At 38.0% G+C, this 14,136-nt stretch overlaps 1 protein-coding gene and 1 pseudogene across 4 annotated transcripts in view; both read right to left on the minus strand.

The window, feature by feature from the left end:
- Positions 1-14,136, minus strand: part of FSTL5 (follistatin like 5) — a gene marked incomplete at both ends in the record, with an annotated part of 758,080 nt that overhangs the window by 608,163 nt on the left and 135,781 nt on the right. The window lies entirely within an intron of this gene.
- LOC308264485 (long-chain specific acyl-CoA dehydrogenase, mitochondrial-like) lies at positions 306-1,633 on the minus strand (annotated as a pseudogene). The gene is made up of 2 exons: positions 1,619-1,633; positions 306-1,047 (listed from the first exon to the last, which is right to left on the minus strand). The product of its transcript is annotated as a long-chain specific acyl-CoA dehydrogenase, mitochondrial-like (transcript).

Here is a 14,136-nt window from a genome sequence, read left to right on the forward strand (position 1 = left end):
CTCTTTGTCTCTCTTTCTCTGTTTTCTGGCTGACTTGTGTTGGTGACCATTCCTCAGCATGTCCTGTACAATCAATGTGTCAATAAAATGATTTATAAGTCCATAATATAATTTTCATTTTTGTAATATGTCACTTATATGAAACATTTCTTTTTTAATATTGTATTTATATTTTATTTCTATCTCTATAGAGAGCTCACATAAAAACATGTTTAGCTTTTCTTCCCTTTCCAGATTACATTTTATCTTGAGTAGATTTAAAACCAGATTAGGTGTAATAGGATTCCAGGATGTGTGCAGATGACCTATTCACTGACGATCTGTCTTGCAATCAGCTCCCACATTATTTCATTGGTACCACCATAGATTGGCTGAACTTGAGCATCCACATAAGCTTTTGCAAATGTACTCCCACATGTATCCCCAGCCTCCGTGGAGTTGTACACATGCATATGCCACACTGTTTTGTAATTCAGATGCCCAATATTTCACCATAGAAGCAGAGTCAGAGTCCAGGTGTTTTGTTTCATGTAATTGTAGACAGTTGTCCACAAAAGCTCTGGTCACACATATGTGTGTTTTCAATTCTGCTAGCTTATACTGCACTGTCTGTATGTGTGCAACTGTTTTTACAAAAGCTTTCCATTGTTTAACATAATTCCTGGTTTCTTTAAAAATGAATTCACAGGCTGAAATTGCCAACTCAACAATCAGCAACCTTTCCTGTGGAAGCTCTTGCAAGAGGTAATAGAAGCCTTTATTCTTTTCTCCAAGTAAGGCACTAGCTGGCAATCGGACATCTTCAAAGGATAATTCTGCAGTATCCTGGGCTTTCAATCCCATCTTATGCAGCTTCCATCCTTTGATAAACCCTTTCATTCCATCTTCTACTAGAAAAAGGCTAATGCCATGGGCAGGGGAGCAAGCTTCATGATTCGTGACAGAGACAACAATCACAACATTGCTTAGGAACCCATTAGTGATGAACACCTTGCTTCCATTGAGAATTCAATCACTTCCATCCTTTTTGGCATTTGTTCTAACTCCCTACAAGTCACTTGCCTCACAGCAGGCTCCAATCCTGGCCTCGCTGGCCCCGGTACTGGCCTCACCCATCGGAAGGCTCAGATCTGAGCACCCTCTTCACCCAGCAGGTTGTCCCACTTTCTCAAGGGTGCGTAGTGGTAGTATTTTGCTTCTGAGGTAATTTCTTCAAAAGTTCCAGGTGTACTACGTCAGATCTCTGCCTCCCCTGAGTACCTGCCACTGCCAATGCGACTGCCTCCACCATTTCAAATCTTTCCCAACCTCTTTTCCCATACAGCATAATGTCCAGTGTTCCTAAGCATACAAGACAGTAGCATTCGACCTTTGGGGTAATTTCTTCAGATAATCAGGGTGGGTTGGATCAGATGTCTGCCTCTCTCAAATACAAGTCTCCACTGTCATCTTGGCCACTGCTGCCGCCACCGCCTTCCTCCTAGGTATCTGCTAGACTTTCTCCTTATAGGTGATAACCTGATTCTTAACGATGAGCAGCAGTCCTCCTTCGCGGGGAATTTTTCCAAAAGTTGCAATTCAGATGGATATGTTTTGTCTACATCTCCAATATTCTAACTGCCTCTGCAGCCATCTTAACCCCTCTTGAATGTTTTTCATTTTCCTTTTTCTTTTTTTTTTTTTTAATAAGAGAAGAGAGTATGTGTGGTTTGGGAAGAATGTGGGATCAGGCACTTGGTAGCAATGAAAATTTTTTTTTCTTTCCAGGTGGAAGGGGGGGGTCGCCTAAGAATGCCCTGCCCATGTCCGCCCACCCGCCTGGGGTCAGGGCCTTGCGGTCCGGACCTCCGGGCCCTTCTGGGTGGGGTGGGGGTTCGCCTAAGGGTGCCCTGAGTGCCCCCACCCACGCGCCTGGGCGCAGGGCCTTGCCCGGACCTCCAGGCCCTTTCAGGTATGGGGGGGTCACCTAAGGGTCAGGCTGAAACATTTATTTTTTTAAGGTATATTTTTTTAAGGTGTATTCAATATGTGGAACATATTGAAAATGGTATACATTTAGACTGCGCTTGATGTCCTCTCCTCCCCCACGGTTCCCCTTTGCCCCTTCCAACAATAATTGTCCAGGTTAACTATGTTATATTTATACTTTTACACATACTCAGATGTAGCTCCACCATTAATCAACTTCAGCCTTCTTCCTCTCCTATCTTTCCATTCTGGCTTTTCTGAGATTTTTCCTTCATTACCTGGAATACCTCTCATGTCCCCAATACTCCCTAATTTGGGCATATTAGAAAAAACATATGTCCCTTCTCTTTCTGTGCTTGGCTGATATCACTTAACATAAAGTTCTCCAGATCTTTCCATCTTCTTGTAATTGGCATGATTTTGTTCTTGTTTATAGCTGAATAAAATTCCATTGTGTGTATTTCCCATAATTTTGCAATCCATTCATCTGTTGATGGAGAAACATTTCAATGAAAAAAAACAAAACAGAAGAGGCTATTTGAAGTGTTCCTGTTCCAAAAACAGCAAAGAGGTGATAGGGCAGGAGGAATTGTGAAGGAAAGTACAGTGATAGTGATCTTCTTTCAGGATTAGAGAAATAAAAGGAGCATGACTTGTAAGGCTTACCAGTCATCTCCAGGACTTTGGCCTTCATGAGACTTAAGCAAGAGCCAGGAGAGAAGAGGGATTTGGACATAAGAATGATTTTATCTGATTCACACCAGGTGCTAATGTGGAAGACACTCAGAGAAGAAAGTGTAGGAACAAGGAGATTAAGTGGGATAATCTTTAAGGCACAGGTGATAGTGATAGACAAAAGCAATGACAATTGAAGCTGCATGGCAATCCACAGTTCTTAGTATGTTCTGAAAGTACAGTTTAATTTTCCTGTGACTGTTATCACTAAGAGTCAAGTCTAAGTCCATGGCAAGAACTGACAGTACAAGGAAGAACAGAAAAGCCTTAATTGTGAGGGGAAAGGCAGCAGAAAAAAATATTCTCTTTTACTGAAATACTTTTATTGGTGCCTTTTAATTGTACTGGAGCTCAGAATAATAGAAACATACACATTCATGGTGCCTGGTGTGTTTCTGTACAGGTCCACCCCAATCTCTCCTTCCCCATACATGCTATTGAGATTAGTATTGATAATTTTGTATATATTCATAGCATTATTTGAACTGTTTTCTTTATTAAGTCTCCTTCCTCCAACCTCCACAAGCACCAATCCCTCTCTACATTTTCATTTAATCTCTTCTTTATCTGGAGACCCTTTGTCAACTTCTCTTTAACTTCCATATATGAGTGAAATCATACAACCTTTCACTTTATGAGACTGGCTAACCTCACTTAACATAAATAGTCTCTAGTTCTGCCCACTTTTCTGCAAACAACATAATTTTGTATAGGCTTCATTCAAAATGTCTTTTGATACTCAATTAGAGATGTATTTCAGTATGTCTCACAAGTGGTATATTTGTGTGTGTTTCTTTTTTTCTATTAAAATATAATTATGCCAGGCATGGTGGCACACACTTGTAATCTCAAGCTTGAAGGGCAGAGACAGGAGGATCACGCAGGTATGAAGCCAGCCTCACTGGCTTAAGAGACCCTGTTTCTAAATAGAAATATAAAAAATAGGTATCTGGGAGTATAGCTCAGAGGTAGAAGGGTTTCCAGGTACCCCAGTACAACCAAAAAAATTAAATATTTGGTATTTATTGGTTATTCCATAATTTTATATCAAATATAAGAAAAGCTTTAAATTATTTTATTTGTCCGAAATTATGTTTTTCAGTTATTCAGTGATACAGTCATGTTCAAATAAGAAAGATCATAATTCTATAATATAACAACTAATTTCCAAAGATGCTTACTAGATTGTGCTTTATTTGAAAAATTGGCTTTTTAAGTGAGCTATTTTATTTATTTTTATTTTTTCTGTTTTTATTAAAGATTTTTATACATATTTTTATTGAAAATAAATGGTATACATTTAAACTGTACTTGGGGTTCTCTATCCCACCCCTGCTTTCCCTTCCCCCCTTCCCACCAATAATTTTCCAGGGTAACCATGCCATATTCATACTTTTACACATATTCAGATGTGAACCCTCATTAATCAAGTTTAGCCTTCCTCCTCTCCTATCTTTCCATTCAAACTTTGCTGAGGTTTCCTTTCCATTATCTGGAGTCCCTCTGGTATCCCCTATGCTCCCTAGTTTGGGCATATTAGAAGAAACATATGTCCCTTCTCTTTCTGTGCTTGGCTGATCTCACTTAACATAATATTCTCCAGGATTTTCTATCTTCTTTCAAATGACATGATTTTGTTCTTATTTATAGCTGAATAGAATTTCATTGTGTGTATTTACCATAAGTTTGCAATCCATTCATCTGTTGATGGGGACCTGGGTTGGTTCCATAGTTTGGCTATTAAGATTGTACTGCTATGAACATAGGGATCCATATGTTACTGTGGTTCTCTGATTGCAACCCCTTTGAAACAATACCCAGGAGTGGTAGATCTGGATCATATGGTGGATCTACTCCCAGTTTTCTAAGGAATCTCCACACAGATCTCCATAGTGGCTGAACTAGTTTGCACTCCCACCAACAGTGTAAAAGACCTCCTCTTTCCCCACATCCTCATCAGCATTTATTGTTATTTGATTGCTTTATGCTTGCCACTCTGACTGGGGTTACATGGAATCTCAGTGTTGTTTTGATTTGCATCTCCCTGAAGGCCAATGATGTAGAACATCTTTTCATGTATCTATTGGCCCTTTGTATCTCTTCTTTTGTAAAGTGTCTATTCAGTTCAATTGTCCACTTCTTGATTGGGTTGTTTGTTTTGCTAGTGTAGAGTCTTTTGAGCTCTCTATATATTATGGATACTATCCCCCTATCAGAGTGGTGGCTGGTAAAGATCTTTTCCTATTCTGTAGACTTCCTCTTTAGGTTATTGATGGTTTCCTTTGATGAGAAGAAACTTTTAATTTTGATGCCATCCCACTTGTTAATTCTCGCTTTAATTTTCTGAGCTTTGGAGGTTTTGTTGAGAAAGTTACTGCATGTGCCAATATGTTGTTGTATTGATTCTATGCTCTCCTCCAATAACTTCACAGTCTCTGGGCTAATTTCTAAGTCTTTGTTCTATCTCGAGTTGATTCCTGTGCATGGTGAGAGGTAAGGATTTAGTTCCAACTTTCTACAAATGGATAGCCAGTTCTCCCAGCACCACTTGTTGAAAAGATTGTCTTTTCTCCAGCATAGGAGTTTGGCCCCTTTGTCAAAGATTAATTGACTATAGGTGTGTGGATTTGTTTCTGTATCCTCTATTCTAGTCTACTGGTAAGTATACCTGTTATTATGCCAGTACCATGCTGTTTATACTACTATTGCTCTAAAGTATAATTTGAAGTGTGGAATTGTGATGCCTCCTGCATGTTTCTTATTACTGAGAATTGCTTTGGCTATTCTGGGTCTTTTCTTTCTCCATATAAAGTTAATGATTGATTTTTCTAGGTCTCTGAAGAATGTTGCTGGTATTTTAATGGGAATTGCATTGAATCTATAGATCACTTTTGGCAGAATGATCATTTTGCTGATATTTATACTGCCTATCTATGAGCACGGGAGATATTTCCATCTTCCAAGGTCTTCTTCAATTTCTTTCTTTAATGTTCTATAGTTTTTGTTGTAGAGGTCTTTTACATCTTTGGTTAGGTATATTCCTAGGTATTTTATTGGTTTTGAGGTTATAGTAAATGAAATTGTTTTTTTTTTATTTCTTTCCTTGTGTATTCATTGTTGGTGTAAAGAAAAGTCACTGATTTCTTTAGGTTGATTTTGTATCCTGCAACTTTGCTGAATTTGTCTATCAGCTCCATGAGTCTTTTGGTTGAATTCTTTGGCTCTTCCAGATAAAGGATCCTGCCATCTGCAAATAAGAATAATTTTAATTCCTCTTTTCCTGTGGTAATTCCTTTGATTTTCTTCTCTTGTTTTATTGCTGAGGCAAGAGTCTCAAGGACTGTGTTGAAAAGGAGTGGTAATAGTGGGCATCCTTGTCTTGTTCCTGATTTTAGAGGAAATTCTTGCAGTTTTTCCCCATTCAACGTAATGCTGGCTTTGGGTTTGTTGTATATTGCCTTAATGATGTTGAAGCATATTCCTTCTATTCCAATTTTCTTCAGTATTTTTAACATAAATGGGTATTTGGATTTTGTAGACTGCTTTTTCAGCATCTATTGCTATGGTGATGTGGTTTTTGTTCTTGGTTCTATTTATGTGGTGAATAACATGTATTGGTTTGTGTATGTTGAACCAGCCTTGTTTTTCTGGGATGAAAACAACTTGGTCATGGTGTATTATTCTCTTGATATGGTTTTGAATGTATATGGCAAGGATTTTGTTTAGAATTTTTGCATCGATGTTCATTAAGGATATTGGTCTGTAGTTTTCCTTTCTTGAGGTATCTTTATTTGGTTTGGCGATTAATGTGATACTGGCCTTATAGAAGAAATTTTGGAGAGTTCCATCTCTTTCAATTTCCTGGAGCAAGTTGTGAAGAACTGGTATTAGTTCTTCACTGAATGTTTTGTAGAATTCTGATAGAAACCCATATGGGCCTCGGCTTTTCTTTGATGGAATAACTTTTTATCAACATTTCTACTTCTTTGGTTGCTATTGGTTGGGTTAGGCTTGCTATGTCCTCTTGGTTCAGTTTAGAAATGCATCAATTTCTTCCATGTTATCTAGTCTATTCGAGTATAAATTTTTAAAGTAGTTTCTGATAATCCTTTGAATTTCTCCACTATCTGTGGTTATGTCTCCTTTTTCATTTCTAATTTTAATAATTTGAGTTGATTCTCTTTTGCTTTTGGTTAGGTTGGCCAGTGGTTTATCAATTCTTTTTCTTTTTTTCTTTTTCTTTTTCTTTTTTTTTTTTTTTAGTGGTACTGGGGTCCCTGGAAGCCCTTCTCCTCTGGGCTACACTCCCAGACCTATTTTATATTTTTGAAACAGGGTCTCTTATGCCAGCACGGCTGGCTTCAAACCTGCACGATCCTCCTGTCTCTGCCTCCCAAGCACGAGGATTACAAGCGTGCACCACCACGCCCGGCTATCAATTCTTTTAATCTTTTCAAAGAACTAGCTTTTTGTTTTGTTGATTCTTTGAATTTTTTTCTGTTCTCTATTTCATTTATTTCTGCTCTGATTTTTAATGATTTCCTTACTTCTGCTTGTTTTGGGATTAGACTGTTGCAGTCTTTCTAGGTCCTTGAGTTGTGTCATTAGGTTCTTTACTTGGTGATTCTCTGTCCTTATGTGGGCACTCAATGCAATAATCTTTCCTCTTAATGCTACCTTCATGGTGTCCCATAGATTTTGGTAAGTTGTATCTCTGTTTTCATTTGTTTCCATACATTTCTTTATTCCCTCCCTAATTTCTGTTTTTACCCATTCATCATTCAATAGTGTATCATTCAATCTCCATGTATTTGAATAGCTTCTTTTGAGTTTCCTGTTGTTGATTTCAACTTTTATTCCATTGTGGTCTGAAAAGATGCAAGGAATTATATTACATCTTTTGAATTTGCTGGTACTTTCTTTGTGTCCCAGGATGTGATCTATTTTAGAGAAGGTTCCATGGGTTGCTGAGAAGAATGTGTATTCTGTAGTTCCTGGCTGATATATTCTGTAAATGTCTATTAGGCCCATTTATTTTATAGTTTTCTTTAATTCTAAAAAGTTTTTACTCTCTTTTGCATTTAACATTAATCCAGAGATACAGTTATGGGACAAAAAGAAAGTTTTGAAGGAAGATAGTTGATAGGCTAAATTGTAGACTTTTGTAGAGAGAGTGGGGAAAAAGAGTCCACACAAACAGGTAAAGTAACAAAATGAGGCAGAAAGACTATTATACATCAAATATAAACAACAACATCTACAATACAAGAATGGACTGCCAGGAGAGAACAAAAAGATTAAGAGTATAAACAGGATAAACATAAATTAAAATAAAATGAACTACCATGTGATATGAAGCGAAAGATCCAAACAAACAAGAAACCCAAATAAAAGTAAAAAAAAGAAGAAAAATATATAACCCCCCCCCAAAAAACCCCAAAACCCCAAACCCCCCAAATCAGCAAAAAAAAAGAATTAAAAAAGGGAAAAAAACAGTTTTACAAATATATGGTGTATATACCAATGTCTCATATTTGCTTGGTGCGACCCCCTGTGGCCCTGTGCAGGTATCATACCTTAAACGCCCTTGCTGTGTCAATGGAGTTGAAGGTGCTCTCCTGGGTGCACACTGGCACCCTCACTTATCACCGTGTCTTGTGGCACTTGTGCAACCGCTGGCTCCCGTGGCTCATCTGAGCTCACGCTATTACCTGGCAGCTTAGTCAGGGGCTCTGAAGAGCTGGCAGCTCTTCCATATTCCTCTGATTCTCTGGGAGCACAGCAGGTCTGGTTCCAGGTCCCTGAAGGTCTCCCAGCACCTCTGCGGGTGCCTCCGTTGGTGCAGCAACAGTGCTGGTCGGGTGCTCGGGAGAACTTGAAGATTAAGATGTTAGAGCTCTATGGCCACTTTCAGACTCTTGGACAGTTCTCAGGACTGCAAGATTGCAGTGCCCCAAAATCCTTTCTTTGGGCCAGTGGCTGGATGTGGTGCTGGCTTCCGCAGCGTCTGTACCACAGTTGTGTTCCTTTTGTGTATGATGCAGTGAATCTTGCAGGTCTGAGTTACTAGGTTTCTTCTACCATAGTCCCCGAGTCTGTTTTGGGTCCTAAGCTGGGCTGGGCTGTGCTCTCTTGTTGCCGGGTGCCCAGGTGGGACCACATGGGCTTGGGATCCTGCTGGGGCTGGGCTGGGGTAAGTGAGCTATATTATGTGAAAATTTAGATTTTTGAGTAGCAACAGGAACAACCACAACACCAAAATTAAAAATTTTGAAGCTGAGCCTGGTAATTTCAGTAATTGGGAGGTTGAGACAGGAGGATCAGTTGTTTGATACCAGTCTCAGCTACTTAGTGAAGCCCTCTGCAACTGAGACTGTTTCAAAATAAAATAATTTTACAAAATGGGGTTGGAGGTGTAACTCGAAAGTAGAATGTCCCTGGATTCAATTCTCAGTACCACAGTAAATACATACATACATACATACATACATACATACATACATACATACAGTGAAATACAATATTTAAAATATTTATGAGCCAGGCGTGGTAGTGCATGTTTTTAATCCCCACACTCGGGAGGCATTGACAGGAGGATGGTGCAGGTTTGAAGCCAGCCATGCTGGCTTAATAGACCCTGTTTCCAAATTAAAAAAAAATGTAGAAAAATAGGTCTGGGAGTGTAGCCTGGAGGTAAAAGGTTTTCCAGAAACCCCACTACCACCAAAAAAATAAAAAATATGTAAAATATAATACAATACTTATGAGGCAAAAATAAATGATATATAAACTTTTGAAAGCTATAATATAATTATTAACAGAAAATATATGTCCTTTTCAAAGTATGAATTGAATTGTACCTTTGCTTGATTTTCAACTATAGTGTAAATTACTAAAAATCAATAGAAAAACAAAAGTATGTCATTTGGGGGGAAATAGATGGAACTGGAGAACCTTATGCTAAATTAGTCAGTCACAAAAAATATAAAATTGGATGCTTTCTCTAATGTGTGAAGGCTAGGGAGAAAAAGGGCCATAAGAGGAATTTTAGATGAAGAAGAAACCATAAATAAGCAAACAATGCAATCTAACTGAGGGGGATGGGAGGAGGAGAAGGGAAGTTCCTTAATTTACATGAAGTACATTTGTAAACATATCGACATTAATCAGTAAGCCAAACATGTGAAGGATGGAAGGGGAGGTAATGAGGTGGAAATTCAGGAAGGGCTAAATGAGTGATGTATTCATGAATAGCTCTACCCTCTTATACCCCATTAAGATCTCTGACTACAATGCACCAATAAAAAATACAAACAGATTTTAAAACCATAAATTCACATAGTGAGAAAAGTTATGGATTTAGAATTTGAAGCCAATCAAACAATGGAGCATGCACTTAGATTTTTATTAGCTTAACCATTTGTGTGAATGGCTTTCTCTGAACAATTTTCTTGTAAATATATAAAGTGAAGACTGCTCTTAGCCATAAGTAGATGGACCAGGGTTATTTGTCAGCACCTAAGAAGGCAGTAATAGCATTTAGCAGCAGGACTTTACTACAAAGATAATACATCACATAAGAAGTGTAAATTTGGATGCAGACTTCTAAGTAGTTATTTAATATTTAATTTCTGCTCTTTAAATATATCCCTAAATAAGTGAACAGTCTTTTTAAAGTATCTACTAACATTTAATGAGACTTTATGATTGTATTTACATTCCCTTTAATATCTAAGGAGAACACATTGCTTCTTTCAGTCAGCCAGAGTGGCTCTCTGAGGACACACAGTTTTTCAGAACAGCAGAACACTCATCAGAATGTTATTGCCTGTTACCCTTCTAAAAAATCCCTGATTAGCCAGTTGTGGTGGTGCACACTTGTATTCCCAGCACTTGGGAGGCCAAGACCAGAGGATCACAGTTCACAATAGCCTCAGCTACTTAGGCCCTTCACAATCAGTGAGACCCTGTTTCAAAATTAAAAAGACTAAAAAATTAGGACTGAGTATGTAGCATGGAGGTACAATGCTCCTGGGTTAAATCCACAGAATGATTTGAAAAAATTGCCTGATCTTAAACAGCATTCCTCTAGTATGAATATATACTGTGAGGAGAGGGGATTCAGGATGGTGACTGCAAGAGAGAGCACATCTCTGTAGCTGAAACAAAATTCAACTACCAAGAAGGCAGCATCTTGACAAACAAAATAAGCAAAGCTCATGAACCAAAACAGGAACAGGAACCACAGTGGAAGGAATCAAATACTCTTAACTGACAGATCCACTGCAAAAAGTTCGAGTGCATGACTGACCTGGTGCATCCACAGCCTGGCCACCAGCCAACATGATATAGAGGGTCACACACTCATAGAATGGTTTCAATAGCTGACGATAGGTTATGGAATAAATAAAAAAACATTGGAACATAATCCAGAATCTACCACAGTGAACATACAGATATTATACAGGCTCCATACCTATATATGTAAATTAGCAGGACTGCTTTTTTTTGTTTGTTTTGTTTTGTTTTGTTTCCCTCTCACACTGTCTCTATATCATTTTTAATTTTATTTTTGTTCTTTCTTTTTTTCTCTTTTTTATTCCTTTTTCTTTATTGATTTTTGTTTTTTTATTTATATTGTTGGTTTTTGTAACTTTTTCTTTTTCATTATTCGTGTTTATTTGCTCCTTCACTTCATTTCTTTTACAAAGTTCCCCACTCTAGCCTATTTATTCTCTTTCAAAAATTTTCTTTTTTTCTCTTACTGTATCTTCTTGTTTTACATTAAAGCTATTTTATATCTCCATACTTAAATATTCTACTAACTACAAGAGTCCTACTATCTAACTTTTCTCATTCACAACCAGATAGTACCTTATTATACTTAAATTCTTACTTAACATAATCATATCCTCTTCCTGATCCCTATACCCATCATCTCCTTTCCTCCCCCATTACCCAATAAATAACACACAGTATACCTGCTGACAGCTCTAATTTCTACTATTAAGATTGTATCAGAGAGAATATAAATCACACACAAAAGAAAAGAAGCCAAGACATCAGAAAAACAAGGAAAAGAACCCTGGAAATATGAGAACTAGGAAAAGTGAGAAAATAAAGAAAATCACAAATACAGACCTACAAGAAATGCAAGAAGGATAATTTCAAATTCTGTCCTTCAGTATGATGAAAAGCTTCACAGCAAGTGTACAGAAAAAGAAAGCGGAAATGGAGACATTAAGATATAATCATAAAATCTCTATTACCAAAAAATCAGCACCTTTCATAGCCAGAAAACACCATCACCAGAGAAACAAAAAAAATCACCAGGCTCCAGAGAGGAGGGGAACCCAGAATGGAGCTCAGAGCCACAGAGGAGATATGCCCGCCTCATGGCCGAGGATGTGGCAGCAGCACAATACTGCCAGCAGCAGCGGCGAGTTCACCGGATGGCTACAGACCAATGCACTCAACAGCCCACCAGATTCCAGAGAGAAGCAGCGGACAGCGAGCTGAGGTGAGCCCCTGTGAATCAACCAGGCGGGATTCTGCAGATTTATCAGCACAGGGAGCATCTAAAGCTCCCAGGGGCTGGACTTGGCACACCCTGCAGGGACGCAGAGCAGAGCTCAAAACCAGAGAAGAAAAACACTACCCTCACAGCTGAGGGCATGGCAGCAGTGCCATATTGCCACTGGCGGCAGCAGTAGCGAATTCACCGAGTCCACTACAGCTCCATATGCGTACTCAACAACAGTGAGTCAAATTGCAGGCCCCAGAGGAGAAATCCCAGTACTGACTCTCAGGGACTTGACCCAGTGGGAGAGGGGCGGTGGCAGAGATATCACACCATAGGAGAATGTGCAACCTGGCACCCCCCACAGTCTAAAGCAGCCTCTATCGACTCTTTGGGTCGGAGACTCTGTGATACAACCCAGTAAAGGAGTAGTGGGGTCTGAGATACTACTGACTCGAGTATGTCTACAAAGGTTTTTTTGTATCCCACTATGATGTATGAATACAGTGCACCAATAAAAAATTAAAAAAAAATAAATACAAAGAATTAATCTGAAAGATGTCTGGAATGAAATGAAATAGTCAATAAATGAAATGAAGACAGCAATAGAAAGAAATCCTAGAAGATTATATGAAATAGAAAATTGAATATCACTGTTAGAAGATGATTCATTCTACATCAAAAGCACAGTCAACAGCATACAGAATTCATTACAGCAACAAAAGCTAAACATCCCTAAACTATGGGACAACAAGTAACGTCCTTAGAGATAAATGCCACTGAAGAGGAGATATAGGCACAGACTATGGGTATTTGTAATCTGTTAAGAGAAATAATTTCAGAAAAATTTTCCAAACATTAAGAAAGACTTGGACATAAGTTTTCAGGACATAAGTTTTCAGGACATAAGTTTCAGGAGACAAGATCAAAGAAGAACCTCCCCACATCAGGTAATAATCAAAATTAACAACATAGGGGCTAAGGAAAGAATATTAAGAGGAGTGAAAACAAAAAGATGGGTGACGTATATGGTCAAAAGAGTAAAAATCACCTCAGACTTTACAACCAAGTCATGAATGCCAGAAGAGACTGGTATGATGTGATCGAGACCCTGGAAGAAAACAATTTCCAACAAAAATTGTTATATTCATCAAGGTTATCATTCAGAATTGATGAAGAGACAAAAGTGTTTCAAGATAAGTAAAATCAGAAAAGAATTCATGAATACAAATCCAACACTAGAGAAAATACTTAAATAAATAAGCTATATAAAGCAGAAAAAAGAAGCAAATTTCAGAAACAGAGAGGCAATAAAGTTGAACACTAGGGCAACTAAGTGAAGAACATTATACCAGACAGAAGATAGAACACAAAATTACAGAAAACAAAAATCATATTTCAATAATAACTATGAACATCAAAGGACTTAACTCACCAATTAAAAGGCATAAACTGTCAATGTGAATTAAAAAAGTAACCAACCATTAAATATATGCTGCTTTCAAGAAACTCACCATACATCCAAATACATTCATAGACTGAAAGTGAAAGCATGGAAAAAGATATATCATGCTAATGGACACCAAAAGTGGGCAATCTAAAAAACATCAGAAGAGGCTAAGCAGGGCACTTTCTTTTATTAAATGGAACAATTCACCAAGAAAATATAATGATAATAAATATGTATTCCCCCAAAGTATGTGCACCCACGTTTGTAAAACAAATTCTTCAGGGCATCAGATCTCAAATAGACCCAAATACAATAATTTTGGGAGACTTTGACACACCTAAAGAAAATTAAAAGCCCAATTAACTTAATAGACATACACAGAATATTTCAACCAAGAACAGCCAAATACACATTATTCTCAGTATCCCATGGAACGTTCTCTAAAATCGATCACATCCTGGGC

This window comes from Muscardinus avellanarius (genome assembly GCF_963383645.1).
Source record: "Muscardinus avellanarius genome assembly, chromosome: 6".
NCBI lineage: Eukaryota > Metazoa > Chordata > Mammalia > Rodentia > Gliridae > Muscardinus > Muscardinus avellanarius.